Source organism: Cololabis saira, chromosome 18 (assembly GCF_033807715.1).
Source record: "Cololabis saira isolate AMF1-May2022 chromosome 18, fColSai1.1, whole genome shotgun sequence".
NCBI lineage: Eukaryota > Metazoa > Chordata > Actinopteri > Beloniformes > Belonidae > Cololabis > Cololabis saira.
In genome coordinates this window covers 13,509,374-13,530,077 of record NC_084604.1, presented here as the reverse complement: position 1 = coordinate 13,530,077, position 20,704 = coordinate 13,509,374, and the positions used below count along the sequence as shown (strand labels likewise).

Below are 20,704 nucleotides of genomic sequence, written 5' to 3'. Positions count from 1 at the left end.
TCCTGCATCTTGGTTTTATAAAAATCTCTGTTCCTTTTAAGTTATACTTGCTTTTTCTTTTTTCAAATCTTTTCTGCCTACCTATCCCTGCATTATATACCATCCATCCATCCATCCATCCATCCATCCATCCATCCATCCATCCATCCATCCATCCATCCATCCATCCATCCATCCATCCATCCATCCATCCATCCATCCATCCATCCATCCATCCATCCATCCATCCATCCGAGAGGCAGGGGTTCACCCTGGACAGGTCGCCAGTCTATCACAGGGCCACATATATAGACAAACAACTGTGCACGCTCATTTTATACCTACTAACACATTTTTGAAGTAGTAGGATGAAAGCTGCTTATATAAAGTCTTTTACTAAAGTTGATCTGACAGAATTAGAGTTAACGTGCAGACGAGAACCCAAACTTCAGGAGGGCAAGAACAACAGTAGGTCTAAAATCTGTGTTCACCTTGTGTAATGATCTTTACAAAGCCTCAAACAGATTCAACACACACAAGATAAAAAGATGTAGCAGAGAATCTAATGACCAAGAAAATAAAAGAACTAGTCATCTCTTTTTACTTTACGCTCACAGCTCTAAAGACACACACACACACACACACACACACACACACACACACACACACACACACACACACACACACACACACACACACACACACACACACACACACACACACACACACACACACACACACACACACACACACCATCTTAATGTTGAGTTTCAATCAGGGACTTTGATGATAATGGCGGTGTCTAATGACCACCGTCTCAGCATCCTAATGCTAGCCAGCAGTCATTTTCTATCTCGTGGCAGCAGAGCTTTGTCTTGTGGGTTCAGGGTTGTGGGCACAAAACAGGAAAGACTGCACACTATAAACAACTCATTTATGACTGAGGGAAGTAACGTTAACTACAATGCTGGTGTCTTGTGTATATTTAATTTCTTATCATAAAGTCACATAATCTTGATTACATCCTTTTGTTAAAGAAGCACAAAGGAATTTTCTTCATTTTGAAGATATTCATTTCACTTCAGGGAATATTTGCTTACTTTTACGGCGGGTCATTCAGCTGTTACTGCCTGCCAATCCAGCCATTAGCAATAATCAGCCAGAATAACTTTGGACTCCCGTCCTGGTTGTCTCTTTCAGAAAAGTGCACATCACGCCCGGCACTATGGCACAGATCATGATTGATGAAACCAGCTCACAGGCCCATCGTAGACATCACGACAGAGGTGATTAAGAGACTCAAGAAAGTAATGACAAAAGAGAAAGAGGGATTTACCAAGTAAGAAACTAAACAAAAGGGACGGCATCATAAAAGCAGCTAAACCTCCACGTCTAAAGAGGAGCCCACTGATCTAAAAGGGACAAAAATGTCCTTTGTGATGATTTTTTTTGATGACTTTCACATTTTGGCAAATATTTAGCACAAAACAAACTCAATCTGGTTTATTGACTAGAAGAAGAGTATACTAAGCTCCTCCTCCTTTTAAAAAAAAATCTATCACACACCTCATGTGATGGAATTACGATAATCCAGAAAGTAAGTGGTCAGCATAGATACATTTGGGTTTTTATATCGTCTAACAGAAATAACTATACATTTAGGGCCTGATTTACTAAAGGTTTGCGTGCGTAAAAACGTGTGCAAACTTGACAGCACCTGTAAACCAAAGTGCCAGCTGATCTACTAACAGCGTGCAAATAGGACTGCGCCTCTCAAATGCGCAAAATAGCACACGCAATCCATTTAGTACTTTTGCCCTGATGAATAATCAATATGGGGCGTACCTGCCAGAAATCGCTAAATACTGGGAGGGGAAGATGCAAATTGGTCCATTTACCACCCGCAATGAGATTTACCAAGCCTGAAAGTTATTGTGTGGATTGTGATTGCGTCTGTATTTAATACGTTCGAAAGGAAGGTGCTAATCTCCACATGCAAAAGGAGAAATATTTTATTTGAATGTTAAATCGAGTATTATTCAGCAAAAGGTTGCCACAGGAGGCACATTCATTTTTTTTATTTGTGATAATAAATAAATCACGTGTTTTCATGGAGAAAAAAGTGTTTCTTATTGTGCGCCTATACCTGTTCTGCAGTTGTCATACCCCGGTGTTGTGCCGTATTCAGCACCCCTGCCGTGAAAAGCACCCCCTCGTCTGACAAAAATGATATTCTCATTCCGTGTCATGTTCTGTTTAGCGTCCAGTTTTGTGTTAATGATTCATGTTTAAATGCGCTCATGGATTCGGGTAAAAACAAATAAAAAATCGGGTAAATGGTTATTGATGTCATTAATTAATAGCCTGCTTACTGTGTTGTCTTCCATAATATTTGTAAATATATATAATATAAACTCCTAAGTATGTGTTTGTGTGAGTGTGTATATATAAATATATTGAAGTGTCAGTGTGTTGTTTTTTTTCTTGGTCTACTTATCATTGAATATACGAGGGGGTGCTTTTCACGGCAGGGGTGCTGAATACGGCACAACAATTTGCCTCTTCCACTAATATCTCTAACTCCAACTCGTCAAATTTCATTTTGCGCTTGCGACTATATCCTGCTTTCCATCCAGACTCTCCATGGCGCAAAGTTTGCGCCACAAACCGTAAGACACACAACACCTCATTTAAATACTGCTGTTTGCACCTGTTATCAATTGTGCACGCAATCTTAGTTGATCACCCGCAAAACACACAACAACAGCACGCGCAAACTTTTTCAGTGCACACGCAATTTAGTACTCTTTATTTAGGATCTTAATAAATCGGGCCCTTAGAGTTTGTCAAACTATAGAAAAACAGAGAAAAATGTGCTATTTAACACTTTTGATCATCTTCCAGCTGTAGACTAAGTGGACAACATTATTCAGTTACATAACATAAACTTTTAATAGTAACAATGGTTTCCCATGATGAGTCTGAGCTATCGGTCAATCATGCTACGATAAGCTGTGGCAGTAGTGCACAGGTTAATCTCAGCTGGTACAGGTGCAAGTTTGTAAAACTGCTTAGTGAAAAATGAGGCTGCGCTCTGCTTTCTATGACCAGGCGTCAAACCCAATCCATCGAGCGCCCATAGGTGCACGACAACTCTCTAATCTCCACAGTGTAGCGTTAGCTTTTCTAAAAAGTAGCATACTGTGTCACTCACACACAGTGTGCCTTACTCTAGTAAGCCATTGCATATTAAATACAGTCAAAAAAGTACGAGTGCAATTGTTAACCTCGTCTTTACCCCATCAAGAGGTGGGTGGCCTCTCCAACATCCGCAGTACCATATTTGAACTTCATTCCTCACATACATGGTCATTTCTTGTACAATTCATTGCTCTTCTGAAGTTTAAGTTAGCAGCCTAAATTCAGGGAGATACATTTCTATCACGCAATCACAAACAGCATGGCATTAAGGCACTAGGGCTAGATTGGCCTTTGCCTGTTTTAAAAACATACACCGATCCGTTATGTAAACCTGAACATAAAAGAAATTGACTGAAATCCTGCATGTCAGGCTGCAAATCTTTGAGACTTTAAATAGAGAAATACAAAGGTTTTTGTGTTGAACTGTCTCATTCAGGTTTACTCGACAGCCTTGAGGCTTTAAATAGGAGTATAGCTGTAAACATATTTCTGCATACTCGAAGATAAAACTGTTAACTGTGTAGAAAAAGGTCACACGGGGATTCAGCATTTAATTGCTGCAACAACTTTCAACTTGTCATTTTTCTGGCAGAGCTCTGTTTTAAATATGAGGCTGTTGCAAAATCAGTTTAGTGGAAAACTTGTTTAACAAGCAATTACCTTCATTATTAGAGCTGCATACCAAACTGTTGCCCTGTTGAAGGGAAGACTTTAATTTCATTTCCCCCCTTCTTTCCAAACCATGTCACTGTGACCACTAAGTAATCCAGCTGGAAAAAGAGATTCACACAAAGGCCCACAGTCCTGTGCACAGCGCGCAGGGATTTGTTCACCCATCCAGGAAAAAAACAGGAACATACTTGAAAATAAAATGGTGATTCCAAAGGTGAGACTACCACTTGTCAATTGAGTCATAGTTTATAAAAGTTCATTTGAATTAAAGGTAAACTAAATCAATGGTTAGTTCACTAAGAGGCATTCAGAGGATAATTCCTGCTGGTGTTTTGCACATACTGTAATGTCTGTTCGCTTCACCAGCTTGGAATAGTACTAAGATGAGTGTAGGACAAGAGTGCAAAATCCTGCTCAGTAGTGTCATACGTTTGCAACGTAGGTAATTATCATTTTCTTTTTACTCATTAAAATTTAATCACTGTCTAATAGGAAATTTAATTTCTAATTTTGAATATGTGCCTATGGTTGGATCCCATATTGATGACACTATTCTCACCCTGCAACAATCCTGTGCACCTTGAAGGATTTACTTCACATCGACGTCACATGAAGTGAATATAATTAACATAGTTTGAAAAAGTTTGAAAAGTGGATTCCATTTGCTTTTTTTCCTTCGCCCTTTTCTCTATAATTAAATGGAAAATGCAGCCGCTGGCTCACTCTTTCAGACGGCAAGAAGACCAACAAATCTTGACAGGTGAGAAAGATGGAACAAGAGATGTCTTGGCTTTAAAAGATCCCCCCCCCAACCCACTCTTTTTTTTAATCATTTAACTCTGATGGCTGAATAATGGCCATTGTGACATTTTCAGTGTAGTGACTGGCATGATTACCGTGGAGCATTTGCGTAAAATAGCCTTGTTTTTAGTGAATTCTTGATTACAACACAATTTCAGTATGACACTTTTATCATATTAAGTTTGAAGTAGTCCGAAGATACTGAATAGTGAATACCAGTGTTTTTTTTGGAAAAAAAGAAAAAACATGTTTGAGAGAGCTTCTTTTTAGGCCCCATTCCCACCCATCCATCATCTACACCCACTTATTCCAATTCAGGAACCCTGAATCTCTGGAGATGTGTTTCCCTGCCTTTTGAACAGGTCGCCAGGCATTCGCACGGCCACACAGACACCAAGAATCACACATGTTCACATTCTCTCTTATGGCCAATGTGGAATAAGCAATTCATCTGACATGCATGTTTTAGAACTGGAGAAAACCCACACTAGCAAGGAAAGTCTGCACACTCTGCTGGGAGTTGAACCAGGAACCTTCTTGATGTGAGTGCTAACCACAAAGCCACTGTGCTGCCCAGACTCCATTTTTTTTACATTTCTATGTAGGATTAAAAAGCCCAGATGGAGACAGTGCAGCATCTCATTTCCACATTTCCACTGCCCTAATATAACGCGTTTCCTGAGTTATAATTTATTGCAGCATGGAGGGAGATAGGGAGGTTAATTACGTAAATTATAATGCAAGGCTGTGCTCTGTCAGACTGTAAGTTCTGCATTAATCCACTAACTAATTATGGGATGATCTGTGGTAGCACAAGTGGTGGCACTGTAGCGTTGAGCCCATGAATAAATTGTAAGTTTTTACTTTATTTAATGCAGAATCTCTTATGTTTGGATCAGATATTTGAGTGCTTCACCATATGACCTTAGAATTAGAATTCTTTGTACATCTCTGATCACCTGGTTTATTATGAACCAACCAGAACCCTCAGGTCGTCAAGGTCAGGCCTGATTTCTAAACCCAGAGTTAGAACCAATCACGGTGAGGTGCATCAGCTTTGATGCTCCTCACCTGTGGAATAAACTCCCAGAATGCATCAGGGTTACTGAAACTCTCAGTTGCTTCAAGTCACGGTTAAAAACCTTTTTATTTACTGTTGCATTTCAGTAATCTCCCACAATGCACTGCAACTTTTATTTATTGCATCTTATTTGTTTAATTCTTTTTAACATTCTGTATGTCTGTGTGTCTTTAATTTCTTCTTTTAAACTCTTACTTTTTAATGCATTTTTTAATCTAAAGTACCTTGTCTTGCACATGAAATGTGCTTTATAAATAAATGTGCCTTGCTTTGTATTCTGGGTGAAGTGAATATCTATGTATGCTGTAGTGCTTTTACCAATTCTCTTCAATCTACTTAGGTCAGCAATGAGTGACGGCACAAATTCTCCAAATCTGCGATGCCGAAATCATAGAATTGCTCCTTTTTTATCCTTAATGCCAAACAGTTAACTAGTCTACAATCAAATTGTCTGCAGCAAAAAGTAAACAATACAATTTATAACAAATAACAGTATCAATGCCAGCAACAGATGACATATTATGACCAGTGATGAGCAATAATCTTAAAAGTACACTGTAACAAATACACTCCCTAGTATGATGATGGGAAACTGCATTCCACATGTTAGAATCAACTCGTGAAGTAGCCAGTGAGCTACAAATTCCCGCACCAATGTTCTGGGCTTTGCTTCCTTGATTCTGGATTCTCAAATTTTGTAATACCGGTTGTCAATATACTGTATTGATGAAATTTTAATGACGCAACATATTCAGTCATAGCTCAACCGTGCAATTTAAATGAATGACAAATCACTACTAGCTGTGTGCTGGGCCATCCTCTGTGCTCTTTGCAAAAAGCAGAGAAAAGAATAGCAGGAGAATGACTTAAAAGATATCATCAGTAAACTAAATAAATGCCATCAGCACTCAAATTCTGCTCCTAATAGCTTAATTTGCAGTGATGTATGATGCATTAGCACACTAAATTACACAGAAAATTGGATTTACTAGGGCATCTGTATTTCATTCTAAGAAAGTGTTTTATTCCCAAAAAAGTATGTTATTCATCAAACAGCCTCACTGGACAGGAGAAAGAGTTCGGCTACCATCTCCAGTACTCGCTGATGTGAGTTAATATGAAGGAAGGATCATAAAATGCAGGCCAGTGCTTTTTAGTACAAAAAACACATTTTCCAAAAAGAAATCTGTTCCTGTTTAACGGAAAAGTCTTGTCTAGGTACAAGCAAACCCATGCAGGAAAAAGTACTGAATACAAGCAGATGGTCTTTAAACAAATCCAAAAAGTCACAGAAGTAGTATTTCAAGTTCACAAGTTACTTCAAGGAAAACCAGAATTCTCCAAACTAATGGCAAATTAACCTGTTATTTTAGCCAGTGCTGTCAATACAGAAGTTACCTCAAGGCCTCTCCTTATTAAAGTGTGTGTATGTGCATATATGTGGTTATAGTACTGTATTTTGAGGACCATAAGGCGCACCGCATTATAAGGCGCAATATCAATGAACGGGTCTATTTTCATACACGAGGCGCACCACGTTATAAAGCGCATGATAAAACATATATAAAGCGGAAAAAAAACTGTTTGGTAAGTCTAACTTTATTCAACTCATTCAAAATAACGCAGAATATCGTTCAGTTGTAACCAATACAGAAATATACACTCATTTTTAAGTCATTCGTCTCCCACGAATCCACCAATAAAAAGTGGAGGAAGTAACCCTTGTACTACATCCTGTTTGGTTCATTGTTGCCAGTGATAGCAGACACCTGAAGTTAGTGTGAGGTTGGAACCAGTATTCCAACATTTGATTATAATTGAATTATGATGCAGATTTGAAAATTGGGTTTAAACTAAAAACCTAACGTTGGCTTGAGGTCTAATTATCATATCATATCAAACATATTAGTTGTCTAACGTTGTCTAACATTGCAACCAGTATCCAACCGAGTACCGACTTTAATGTGTCAGCTGAATGGTCCGATGAGCGGCTTTGTTGCTACCAAAGTCGCACTAAAATATTTTGTCAGATTTTTGAGCAGTGTACCACATAAAACTGGTTCGAGTCAGCACAACAAAATTCATACATGAGGCGCCCTGGATTATAAAGTGCACTGACGATTTTTGAGAAAATTTAAGGATTTTAAGTGCGCCTTATAGTGTGGAAATTACAGTATGACATGACCTAATCAGTACTAGCATATGTACTAAACAATAAACACCATCAGAATGCCATAGTCCTGTATGTCCTGAGTGCACATTTTTAGCCTTGTTGACTCAGAGAGAGAGTTATGTGTCCATATTCTGGAAATTGAAATGTAAAAAAGGACAAAATACAGAATATCGTCAAGATTTTAACTTGTAAATGCAGCATGTGTGTACATACACACCAATAAAGCCTTATACACACAGTGGGTTTAAGGACAGATGTCTATCATGTCTGTGATGGATGAAGTGATGATTTTTGCATCAAGCTGGTTTTATCTGTGACAGATGCAGAGACTCTACAAGTGATGGGGATATGAATGAGATCACCATTGTGCACAGGATACACAAGCACACATCCAGATACATGCGAATGGTCGTCGCAATTTTAAAAACACAGGAAAAAACATTTAGAAAAAACCTGAAAGCTATGAAAAATCGTTAGAAGAAACAGAAGAATTAAAATCAGAGAAAACCAAGAGTGAGTGAGCTAATGGGACCAATTAATTAAGCCTAAAAAAAGGTTGTGAACCTCACAGTAGAGGAGTCAAATGGTTTAGAGTACGAAAGTATATTCTTGTTTATCTGCAGCAGGAAAGGGGAGTTAGCACATCAAGGCAAGCCTTTGAGCCACAACAAGAACAAAGGAAGCTTCTGGGCCTTTCACACTGTTCTGGTTTTCAGATCTCGATGATTAAAAAAAAAAAAAAAAAAGGCTGGGTACTGTTAGTGGCCATTGATGTGTGTATACGTGGCATTGCAGAAAGCCTGAGTTGATTGCTGCCTATCCTCTGCTCCTTTCATCTCTCCACAGGTCTTGGTAATGTCAGACGTCTACAACAGCCTTTTGTCCAAGGTTTGATTAAGTAGGACTGAGGTGGCTCAGCCCTTTCTTTTTTTTCCTCTTAAAGGATTAACTTTTCTGTTGAAGGTGGCTCCAAACCTATCATCCACAGTACATTTATTTTTTTTACTTCACCCAACTTCCTTGTCGTCATAACAACTGTGAAAAGCACTAAAAGAAGAAACATGCGGCTCCACTTCATCTTTCAGCATTATGGACTCCCCTAGATCCGACGCCAGGATACGGATGGACTTAAGGTCTTTACTGAACACGATCATCCCAGCTCTGCAGACAATGTCTCCCAGCTGAATGTCCCGGACTACCTTTGCAGGTGGGTTACTGACTTCCTAACAGATGGACAGTAGGGATGGGCGGTATGGACTAAAAAATGTATCACGATCATTTCTGGCATTTATCCCGATAACGATAAAAATGACGATAAAAAAAATACCAATTCAACTCCACCTTTTTAACTATACATCTATCACCACATTCAGTCTTTGGAGCCCCCAAAACACTGCTCTAAAAGAATATTAAATACTACTAAACGTTAGGGGTGTAACGATACACTAATCTCACGATACGGTACGATACACGATATTGAGGTCACGATAACGATACGATATTATAGCAGTATTTTTTTAACAACCTTGAATGAGGAACATATGACTGGAAAAATTTGTCTTTTATTTGAAAGACACAAAATACAAAACAATGCTGTGCATTTGCCCTATTGTTACAGTTTATAATTCTTTATCTGTTTAAGTTTTAAAGAGAAAGCCAGACCATTTTCCACAAACTGAACTAAAAGTAAATGTCAGGTTTGCATTATGCATCTTCAGTTTCATACAAGTACCGGTACAAATATTTAGCCACAAACTGAATAGTTTCTCTCATGTATGATTTGACTTTTTTCTTTTCCAGAAATTTAACAACTAAAATCAAATAAATAAATAAAAGTAAATAAATACATACAATTTTAGATCATAAAAAAGATTGATTCATGCTCACCTTATAAGTGTAAGAGGAGATTTATTTTTGTTAAGAAGGCTAGTTTGTTAATTCAGGGTTCATTATTTTATAAATATATTCTTTATATTCTGATGTAAATCAGGGACTATAATAACACTAGTCAATTAATCTGTAGTTGTTAGTATGTTTTAGATTGGGCGGAGTGATACAGCACTAGGTGCTGTGTTGATGATCTAAAATCCTACGCTGTTGAGCGGACATTGAAGTACACTGGAACTCACGCAGAAGTTGTCCCGTGTTTATTTTCCTTCCTTCCTTCCTTCCTTCCTTCCTTCCTTCCTTCCTTCCTTCCTTCCTTCCTTTCTTTCAGGCTCATATCTTTCTTTCCTTCCTTCCTTCCTTCCTTCCTTCCTTCCTTCCTTCCTTCCTTCCTTCCTTCCTTCCTTCCTTCCTTCCTTCCTTCCTTCCTTCCTTCCTTCCTTCCTTCAGGCTCATATCTTTCCTTCCTTCCTTCCTTCCTTCCTTCCTTCCTTCCTTCCTTCCTTCCTTCCTTCCTTCCTTCCTTCCTTCCTTCCTTCCTTCCTTCCTTCCTTCCTTCCTTCCTTCCTTCCTTCACGTACGTTGTGCGTGGATTTTACGCAGAACCTTCCTATGTGTCCTATGTGTGAGGAATTTATCGTTTTTACCGCGAGATGACAAATTCTTACTGTGGGGAATTGTTTCGATGGTTTATCATGAACAGTAAAATATCGCCCATTCCTAATGGACAGCAGTTGGTGAGGCTGGCCAGCATGCCTTCTGACTCCAGGACCATCAGCACTGGAACCTCCAAAGCCTGCATCCTTTCTCCTCTGTTATTCTCCCTGTACACCAACACCTGCACATCTGGACACCCGTCTGTCAAACTCCTGAAGTTTGCAGATGACACCACCCTCATCGACCTCATCTCTGATGGAGATGACTCAGCCTACATGAGTGACATCGACCGTCTGGTGCCACTCTACCGAGAAGGTGACTCCTGTCCGTCTGTCCAGACCTGCTGCACACTGCAGGTTGACTAAACTCAGACATCTGCTTGGTATCTACGCAGTTTAGAATCAAACGTGTCAAGGTATGTCCTATTGTGAAGTACACAGCCTCTTTTTTTGCTACAGAACAGTTGTCCTCTTTTCTTTTCCACAGAGATAAAGCTTTGTTCTGCATACAGACGATGCCAACAGACTAAACACAAGCTTGCCAGTTTTTAGTCTTAAAAGACAGAATGAATGAGTAAAAGGAAATAAATGAATGTATGCCATGATTCAAATAAGTTTTGTGTGAAGTGATATGCTGCCAAATACAAGTTTAATCTTTCCATGAACATATCATTCTTTGTGACCAAGAGGAAAACCCAGTGGTATGTGGTTGCCATGAACCAGAAACAAGCTCATCTTGTTGTCATGTTTATGTAGATGCTCACTGCATGATGGACCTTTAGTGTTAGAGGCTCTCAACTGTTAGGAAACAAAGCTTTTAAAAAGCTCACCATCAACATAACTGTCACGATGAGCAAAAAAACAAACAGACAAAAAAAAACAACCCAGCTCTGCATCTGTTGTTCAATCAGAAACTGCTTCAAACGGATGAATTCGGCTGCCAATAGCCCAGAGCCAGAAAAGGCTCCGACTTGGACGTCTGCATGGGTGTTATTTTCCATTCAGTCTGATCTGCTGGCGCCTCGTCAATGAGAAGTCATTCGGTTCAACCTTAAATGGGAAACGTTGTCGTTGGTGCGACAGCTTAATCCTCCCTTTCTTCTGGTCTACACATTGTCTGGGACAATTAAAATTAATATTAATGAATTATAGTAGAAATGTAAATCAGGCTATACAATGGCTAACAAAAGCAAGATCTCACGACCATAAACTTGTGGCAGATACCCACACAGCAGGTATCTGACAGGCTCCATCAGCTCTGATAGATGCAGGGCAAACGGGGATGAATGGAAACACTGACACTCAAGAATTTACAGTTTTAACTATAGGTAGAGCTTATATCAAGTCCCTGTCCTCTTTTTTTTGCTCCTGTTCCTGAGAAAGAATCCCAGTTGGATAAATGCTAACAGAGGATTAAATAAGTGGAAAGAGTTTACCGTTTATCCCACCACCCATCCACTCCGCTCTCCCACTGTCACCAACATGCTCTGAGAGAAGCACTCATGTGATTATGTTTGTTAATATGTGCATTTCAGAGAGCTATATCGGTGTGTGTGTGTGTGTGTGTGTGTGTGTGTGTGTGTGTGTGTGTGTGTGTGTGTGTGTGTGTGTGTGTGTGTGTGTGTGTGTGTGTGTGTGTGTGTGTGTGTGTGTGTGTGTGTGTGTGTGTGTGTGTAATACAGACTACATGACACTATGCTGGAAAGACAGGATGTAATGAAGGCTTAAATTCTACCTAAAGCCAATGTGACAGACTGTTGAAATGTGGCTTTTTTACTGTATTAAAGTGTAGATTTTTATACTGCAAAGGACAACGTAGCTGTTAAAGGAACAGCTCAAGTTTGGCAACAAATTATAGAGGATTGCTCTTGGGTGGTGACCAAGGCCGTTTCCTCCAGCAGTCAATACTGTCCAAGCAGAGGGTCAGAATAAAAGAAACGGCAGGGCACAGTATTCAATAAAAGATATTCAAAAAGCAGCACATGCATAGTCATAATCAACAATACGTGTCTCTATCAAAACCTGCATCACAATATGCATAGACTAAGAGATCAGTTGTGATGGGGTGGGTATTGGGAAGGACCTCACGATACGATACGCATTACGATACTTGAGCCACGATACGATACACATTGCGATATCCCGATTATGCGATATCCCGATTATTATATTCTACATAGTTCACCGAAAAATTTTAAAATGCATTACACATCTTAAAATCCAAGTTGTATATATGTACATCAGATGATAGTGATGGATCTTAAAATCCGAGTTGCACGTTCATCAGATTATAGTGACAATTCATGGGACAAACTGAGTCAAAACAATGTTTTATTATAACTACACAAGCTAAAGTTACAACATATTTGTATATGTTTTTCATATTATTTACATCATATGAAATTAACATTAAATTTAGTATGAGGTTGCTTTAATTATGTGGCAAATGATAATAAACACAAGAAAGATGGGTACTAAAACCAAGGACATGCACAGTGATCAGTCAGTATAGATATAAATCCATAAATAAATAAACCTCTGTCCATTATTTTTCATTTTTTAAGGACAGGCAATTGTGTTATATAAAAAATAAATTATAAAATGAAATTAAAGCTGCAAGCAGCGATGAACGGGCCCTCGCACTCACAGCCACCGCCCCCCTTAAGCATATCAGAAACGACACCAACCACGACTTCCTATGTCAAACCATTCAGAAGTTATAGCAGAAAAAAGGGACAACCAATCAGAAGAATGGGCGGGGCTAATTCAGGCCAATGAAGGTCAAGGACTCCATACAGAATCTGATGACACCACCCACGACTCTATGTCAAACCATTCAAAAGTTATAGCAGAAAATCGGGGCAACGAATCAGAAGAAGGGGCGGGGCTAATTCAGGCCAACGAAGCTTAAGGACTCATTACAGAGTCCCATGACACCACCCACGACTTCCTATGTCAAACCATTCAAAAGTTATAGCAGAAAAAAGGGACAACCAATCAGAAGAAGGGGCGGGGCTAATTCAGGCCAATGAAGGTCAAGGACTCCATACAGAATCTTATGACACCACCCAGGACTCTCTATGTCAAACCATTCAAAAGTTATAGCAGAAAATCGGGGCAACGAATCAGAAGAAGGGGCGGGGCTAATTAAGGCCAACGAAGCTTAAGAACTCATTACAGAGTCCCATGATACCACCCATGACTTCCTATGTCAAACCATTCAAAAGTTATAGCAGAAAAAAGGGACAACCAATCAGAAGAAGGGGCGGGGCTAATTAAGGCCAACGAAGCTTAAGGACTCATTACAGAATCCCATGACACCACCCACAACTCTTTATGTCAAACCATTCAAAAGTTATGGCAGAGAAAAGTATTCTAGGGGGCGCTGTTGAGCCGTTAGGCCACGCCCATTAATGCAAACCATGAAATATCAAATGTATCGCCAAGTCTGGCTTGCATGCAAAATTTGGTGACTTTTGGAGAACTATCAAATATGGACCAATCACATGAAGGGGGGGCGCGCCTTTTGGCGTCTAGCGTCGCCACGGTAACACTTTTGAAAGAGAAAAGTAATGCGTGGTGTCGCAGGATGTAGACGCACATTTTGATGTATAACACACCTGGGGGCACGTTACGGTTCGGGCTGAATTAACTGCCGAAGGAATGGCATAAATTTCGCCAAAATGACACAATGTATTCAAAATGGCCGACATCCTGTTCGGTTTCGGCCATGGCTCCAGGAGACTTTTCTTTAAGTTGTGCCATGCTACACGTGTGTAGCGATTTTCGTGCATGTACGTCAAACCGTATTGTGGGGCTTGAGGCACAAAGTTTTCCGGGGGGCGCTGTTGAGCCATTTTGCCACGCCCATTAATGCAAACCATGAAATATCAAATTTATCGCCAGGCCTGGCTTGCATGCCAAATTTGGTGCCTTTTGGGGATCTATCAAATATGGACCAATCAGATGAAGGGGGGGTGCGCTTGTTGGCGTCTAGCGTCGCCACGGTAACACTTTTGAAAGAGAAAAGTAATGCGTGTAGTCGCAGGATGGAGACGCACATTTTGATGTATAACACATCTGGGTTCACGATACGGTTCGGGCTGAATTAATTCTCGAAGGAATGGCATATATTGCTCCAAAATTACGCGATTAATTCAGAATGTTCAAAATGGCCGACTTCCTGTTAGGTTTCGGCCATGGCGCCAAGAGACCTTTCTTTTAGTTGCGACATGATACAGGTGTGTACCGATTTTCGTTCATGTACGTCAAACCGTATTATGGGGCTTGAGGCACAAAGTTTTTTCTGTCTGAACCAACCAGATGAAGGGTGGGCGCGCTTTTTGGCGTCTAGCGTCGCCACGGTAACACTTTTGAAAGAGAAAAGTAATGCGTGTTGTCGCAGGATGGAGACGCACATTTTGATGTATAACACACTTGGGGGCACGTTACGGTTCGGGCTGAATTAACTTTCGAAGGAATGGCATAAATTTCGCCAAAATGACACGACTAATTCAAAATGGCTGACTTCCTGTTCGGTTTAGGGCATGACGCCAAGAGACTTTTCTTTCAGTTGTGCCATGATACAGGTGTGTACCGATTTTCGTGCATGTACGTCAAACCGTATCGTGGGGCTTGAGGCACAAAGTTTTCAAGGGGGCGCTGTTGAGCCATTTTGCCACGCCCATTAATGTAAACCATTAAATATCAAATTTTTCGCCAGGCCTGACTTGCATGCAAAATTTGGTGACTTTTTGGGCACGTTTAGGGGGGCAAAAAGGCCCTCCTTTCGTCAGAAGAAAAAAGAAAGAAAAAAAAAAATTCCTACAGATACAATAGGGCCTTCGCACTGCAAGTGCTCGGGCCCTAATAAAACGTGAAATAAAACCTGAGTTCAGTGCAGGGCCCTCCCACGAGCACTGGGTGATATAATGAGAAAAAAATCGGGATAAAAAATATCTAAAAAAAAAAAAAAAATAAACGATATCAGCTGGAAAAATATTGCGATATATTGCCATATCGATATTTTTGCCCACCCCTACAGTTGTGTCATCTTTGTTCTCAGATGTTCTCTTTACCCACACATACTGTACGGTATATATGTGCTTTAAACACAGACAAAAGGGTTGGATGTAAGTTTAACCCATCCTTGATGTACAGCTTGAGTGAACACACGAGTTTCTATAGTGACCCTATAATGTCACTGAAAGAGTGGGAAGCCGCATAAATCTAGACAAGAAAAGTGAGGTAAAAGCCATCTCTTCAGTCTCTGTCAACAGCGGAGCGTCTCAGGCATCCAAAATTGGGTTTTGTGTGGAGGATGAGAAAGTCAAGGCCACTTTTGGCTGATTTATTGCATCTGAATCACTGGTGCCCTCCATCTGCCATCACACGGAGGATCTTGCACTAATCATCCACTAAAAGTATGAAGTGACTCCTTGTGTCTCACCTTCGTGATCCGCAGCAGAAGCAGAGCTTGCACAGCACCTTGACTAGATTTTCTGTCATAATATGAGCTGCCTGAAAGCAGACGAGAGGGCTTACAACACTGAAATGTAATCACGCTGCCTTGCACATTCAACCTAAAGATCAATAGCATGAATTAATGTGAGGATTTTGGGCTTCCCTGCCCAAATGTACCCTGCATTGTACCTGAACTCCCCGTTGTGCTCATAATTGGTTACATATGTTGAAACTCTTATTCGCCAGTGAAAGAAGCATTCAAGATTATGGTTAATTATTACTCTGCTGTTAACTTATAACCGGCTGCATTGCTGGGTCTTAATTCACATTTTACTATTGTTTTTTTTAACTATTGACTTTTGGTTTGTGGTTGTCACACATTTAAAAATGAGTTTTTAAAGGAGGTAAAAAACAACAATGCATACTCTCTCCTATGCACAATTTTAGAATCACCAATCAGTCTGACGTGCATGTTTTTAGATTGTAGACTACACAGAAAACACTTCGTTTTGAGGTGACAGTGTTAATCACAAACCACAGCTCTGCCGGTTGTCATTCATTTAGGCCAAATAAACGGTATCCATTCAGGGACGAGTCTGAAGGCTTTATTCAGATGCATATGAGAATTTAAATTAATGCCAGGTTATATTTTACGATATTTGTATTCTACATGTTTAAAACTAGATAGCCTGGCTGCAATTTATCAAATATTGATTATTTCCCTTGCTGACTAATATGACAGTATTGATGACAAAGTATTACTGCTATTTTACAGAGCAGCAAAAGAGTAAAGAAAAGAGTTAGAAGAGATAAAAAGAGTCATTTTTCCCTTGTGCCAAGTGGGAATACAAAAACAGGAGGAAACTGTTAATTGAATTTGACATAATAAGCTGACGTGTGTACACCTATTTTAAACCAACCAAAATGCTTCCATTTATTTTTGGTTTCAAATTTGTCACTGCATAATTCAACTTTTCAATCAGTACAATTTTCATCACCATCGGCTTTGACGTTTCGTGACAAAGAAGCTTTGGAAAATCCACTTTCTTCTCTTCGGCTATGCTGTTTCATTTAAGGAGACAATAATTAATGGCTTAAGGCCTAGTTTCATGTCAAAGCCAGTTCCTGCATCACCTGCTGATCGTGTCTTTAAAACATCAGGCTTGTCTACAACAAATCTGTAAATTGTCAACCTTTCCTCACTAAACAGGTTTCTAAGAATAATATATGCAATTGGAGTGAGCAATCTGAATCCAGAATGATGTTCAAAGTACACTGAAAGGACAAGAATGTGAGAAACCCAAAAAAGAGAGCACCCCCTCAGCGATAGGATAGGATTTATGATTTATATCCCCACGTTCAGACATTTTAAATCACAAGTAAGACACATCCATTTTCCTTGGTTTTTATCTCAGGTTTAATTTTTGTGCCAACAGTTTTTATTAATTTTACGAGTTTTAACATTTTAATTTATGGGGCATTGTTACATTAAATCTTCCTACCTTTCAATATTAGTTTATTATGAATTATGTTTAATATTTGTTCCTTATAGCAGTTTGGTTTTAAAAGAGATACATAAACTTGACTTGACTTGGCTATGTCCATTTTATTTTTTTGTTTGAACTCAGAGGTACAGTACCAGTTCCTTGTTTGGATGAGCAGTTTTTCATGGATATTTATCCTCATCATCATATTCAAATTGATCTACTTGAGGGAGGAGACAGGGAGACATTCAATTTCATTTGGTTGTGAGGTTCAAATGAAACGTGCGTTCATTTGGGCGTATGCACAGTTTTGAACATCTGAATTTTGTTTTACGTTGCCAAGATTTCTCTGCAAGGATTCACAATGAAATCCATGTACTCTTGTATGGACTGAATCAAGACCACTGCAGTCATTTGTCCCCAAAACTGTGGGGTGAGCATGTAAGTGAGTGAGCAGGTATGTATGTCTGTGTATGTTTGTGTGCAAGGTGAAAGCAAGGCTTTACCTGAACTGCAACTAGAGTGGAGGAGGGAGGGCACAACCACGCCACAATAACCAGAGAGAGAAGCACTCATGGGTTAGGGTTAGGGTGACTGCGGAAGGAGGCAGCCAGGGGACCTATGGTGACGGACCAGGTCCCCGCCGGGCATCAGCCCCCCAGGACGGGTTAACCGCAGGGCCAAGAGGACCACGCCCTCCGGGCCCCACCCCCCACCCAGCGAAAGGCCCGTCCGCCCAGAGAGACGGGCCGCCCCCGATAGCCGACCAAGGTGGAAACCTCAGAGCCAAAGACGTAAGAGCAGCGGGGGGAAGCGGAAACGGGCACAGAGCGCGAGAAACCCCCCAACAAGGAACTGCCCAGGCAAGCCCAACAGCAAAGAGTCAGACAACGGACACCCATTCACACAGATACACCAACATACGCCCACTGACAAAGACACGGACAATCATTCTCTCATACCCCGTCTCCACCAAACCGGTTCCAGGGCTGGTTCTGGGCCAGTGCTGAGTTTGGAACCGGGTTTTCTGTTCCTACTGACAAAGAACTGGCCACGGGCCAGAAAAACCGGTTCCAAGGTAGCACCAACCCTTTTCTGGGCTAGAGGAAAAAACCTCTTACGTAAGCGGAGGGGGGCGGAGTTAAGACCAACGGTAATAGCAAGACTGCGCGACGGCGACATTTTCAAATAAGCGACAAATTAATATGGATGCAGCAAAGCAGCAGTGGTCTGAGGAGGAGACAACCCGTCTTTTAGCCATATGGTCCACCGAGGATGCTACCTGGACCAAGCTTCAACTTTCGCGCCAATGCAAACGCAGCAACGTAACTGACGTTTGCAGTGACGTGATGACGTGGCTCCCTTTAGCACCCAGAGCTATGAAAAAGCAAACCGGTTCTCAGATGGTTTGTTTGTGAACCAGCACCAGCACTGGCCCAGAACCCCCCCAGGTAACACAGTGAGCCCAGACCCGGCCCTGCAATCAGTATCTCCCCTGGTCCGCCCGCCCAAGGCCGAATGCGGGAAACGTAGGTGTGAGAAAACCTCACCCTCATCACTGCTGCCCCCTGGTGATGAGTGTGTGTGGGTTTGACTAATGCCGTTAAAATGAAATGAGGAGGGGGAGATCAGGCCACCATGTGGCTACGGCAGTAGCCCCATTTCACAGGCTGTGTCAATTCTGATCAAGTGGCCTTCTGCAAATGTGAGGAATGACAAGCGGGAGAAATGTGTGAACCAGAACGTGTGCCGATTAATAAATTAACTCTCCGCCAGTCACATAAATAGTCTCGGCTAAAAACTGCACCAAGACATGTGACAAAGTAATGAATCCAGAATGTATGACATTTTTGTTTTTTTAATTGCATTACAGAAAATAAAGAACTTTATCACAATATTCTAATTTTCTGAGACAGTCCTGTATACCTGTATGAAGTTTGGGAACAAAACTAGCTGATTGTTTTGTGTGCAAATAACTGTACTAAAGAACACAAGTGATGCCAAGACAAAGGCAAATGGACCACATGTGGTGCAGTATAGTCATCAAAAATGTAAGTACTGTAAGTACACAAAATCTGACAAAAACAACCTCCTACACTACACAAGCCAAACTACACACTGAAAAAGAAAAAAGCATACTTTCTTGATCATTATCTCACATCAAGCCTCTAAGTGCAAACATTCCTCTTTTGTTTCTGTGATGAGCGACGGACACGTCTGTTCTAGGAATGGGCGATATTTTACCGTTCACGATATACCGTCAAAGAAATTCCTCACGATAAGAATTTGGAGGGAGGGAGGAAGAAAACAAGGAAAGGAGGAAGGAAGGAAGGAAGGAAGGAAGGAAGGAAGGAAGGAAGGAAGGAAGGAAGGAAGGAAGGAAGGAAGGGAGCAAGGAAGGAAGGAAGGAAGGAAGGAAGGAAGGAAGGAAGGAAGGAAGGAAGGAAGGGAGAAATGAGGAAAGGAGGAAGGAAGGAAGGGAGGAAGGGAGAAAACAAGGAAAGGAGGAAGGAAGGAAGGAAGGAAGGAAGGAAGGAAGGAAGGAAGGAAGGAAGGAAGGAAGGAAACAAGGAAAGGAGGAAGGAAGGAAGGGAGGGAGGAAGGAAGGAAGGAAGGAAGGAAGGAAGGAAGGAAGGAAGGAAGGAAGGGAGAAAACAAGGAAAGGAGGAAGGAAGGAAGGAAGGAAGGAAGGAAGGAAGGAAGGAAGGAAGGAAGGAAGAAAGGAAGGAAGGAAGGAAGGAAGGAAGGAAGAAAACAAGGAAAGGAGGAAGGAAGGAAGGGAGGGAGGAAGGAAGGAAGGAAGGAAGGAAGGAAGGAAGGAAGGAAGGAAGGAAGGAAGGAAGGAAGGAAGGAAGGAAGGAAGGAAGGAAGGAAGGAAGGAAGGAAGGAAGGAAGGAAGGGACAAACGAGGAAAGGAGGAAAGAAGGAGAGAGCAGGAAGAAGGAAGAAAGAAAGAAAGAAAGAAAGAAAGATAAATTCCCGTTGATGACGTTTTTGTGTTACAAACATGGCGGATCTGAGAGCGAGATAGATTTATAGTTACAAAGATGGAGTTGAATTGGCATTTTTTTTATCGTCATTTTTATCGTTATCGGGATAAATGCCAGAAATTATCATGATACATTTTTTAGTCCATACTGCCCATCCCTAGTCTGTTCCACGTGGTTCAGCAAGCTCACTGCTCATCCTTACAGACAAATGGCTGTCTGTGATTTTCTTCAAAGTACCCGTCAACAAGTAAAGCATAAGACCAACCATAGAAAATGGGAAAATAAGGGCATAATTCACGCATTCAGGCCTTGTACAT

General features: G+C 40.8%; 1 protein-coding gene across 2 annotated transcripts in view; it reads right to left on the bottom strand.

Annotated features, from left to right (window-relative positions):
* fam184ab (family with sequence similarity 184 member Ab) overlaps positions 1-20,704 on the bottom strand; it is a 207,478-nt gene that overhangs the window by 140,463 nt on the left and 46,311 nt on the right. The gene's annotated exons all lie outside the window — the stretch shown is intronic.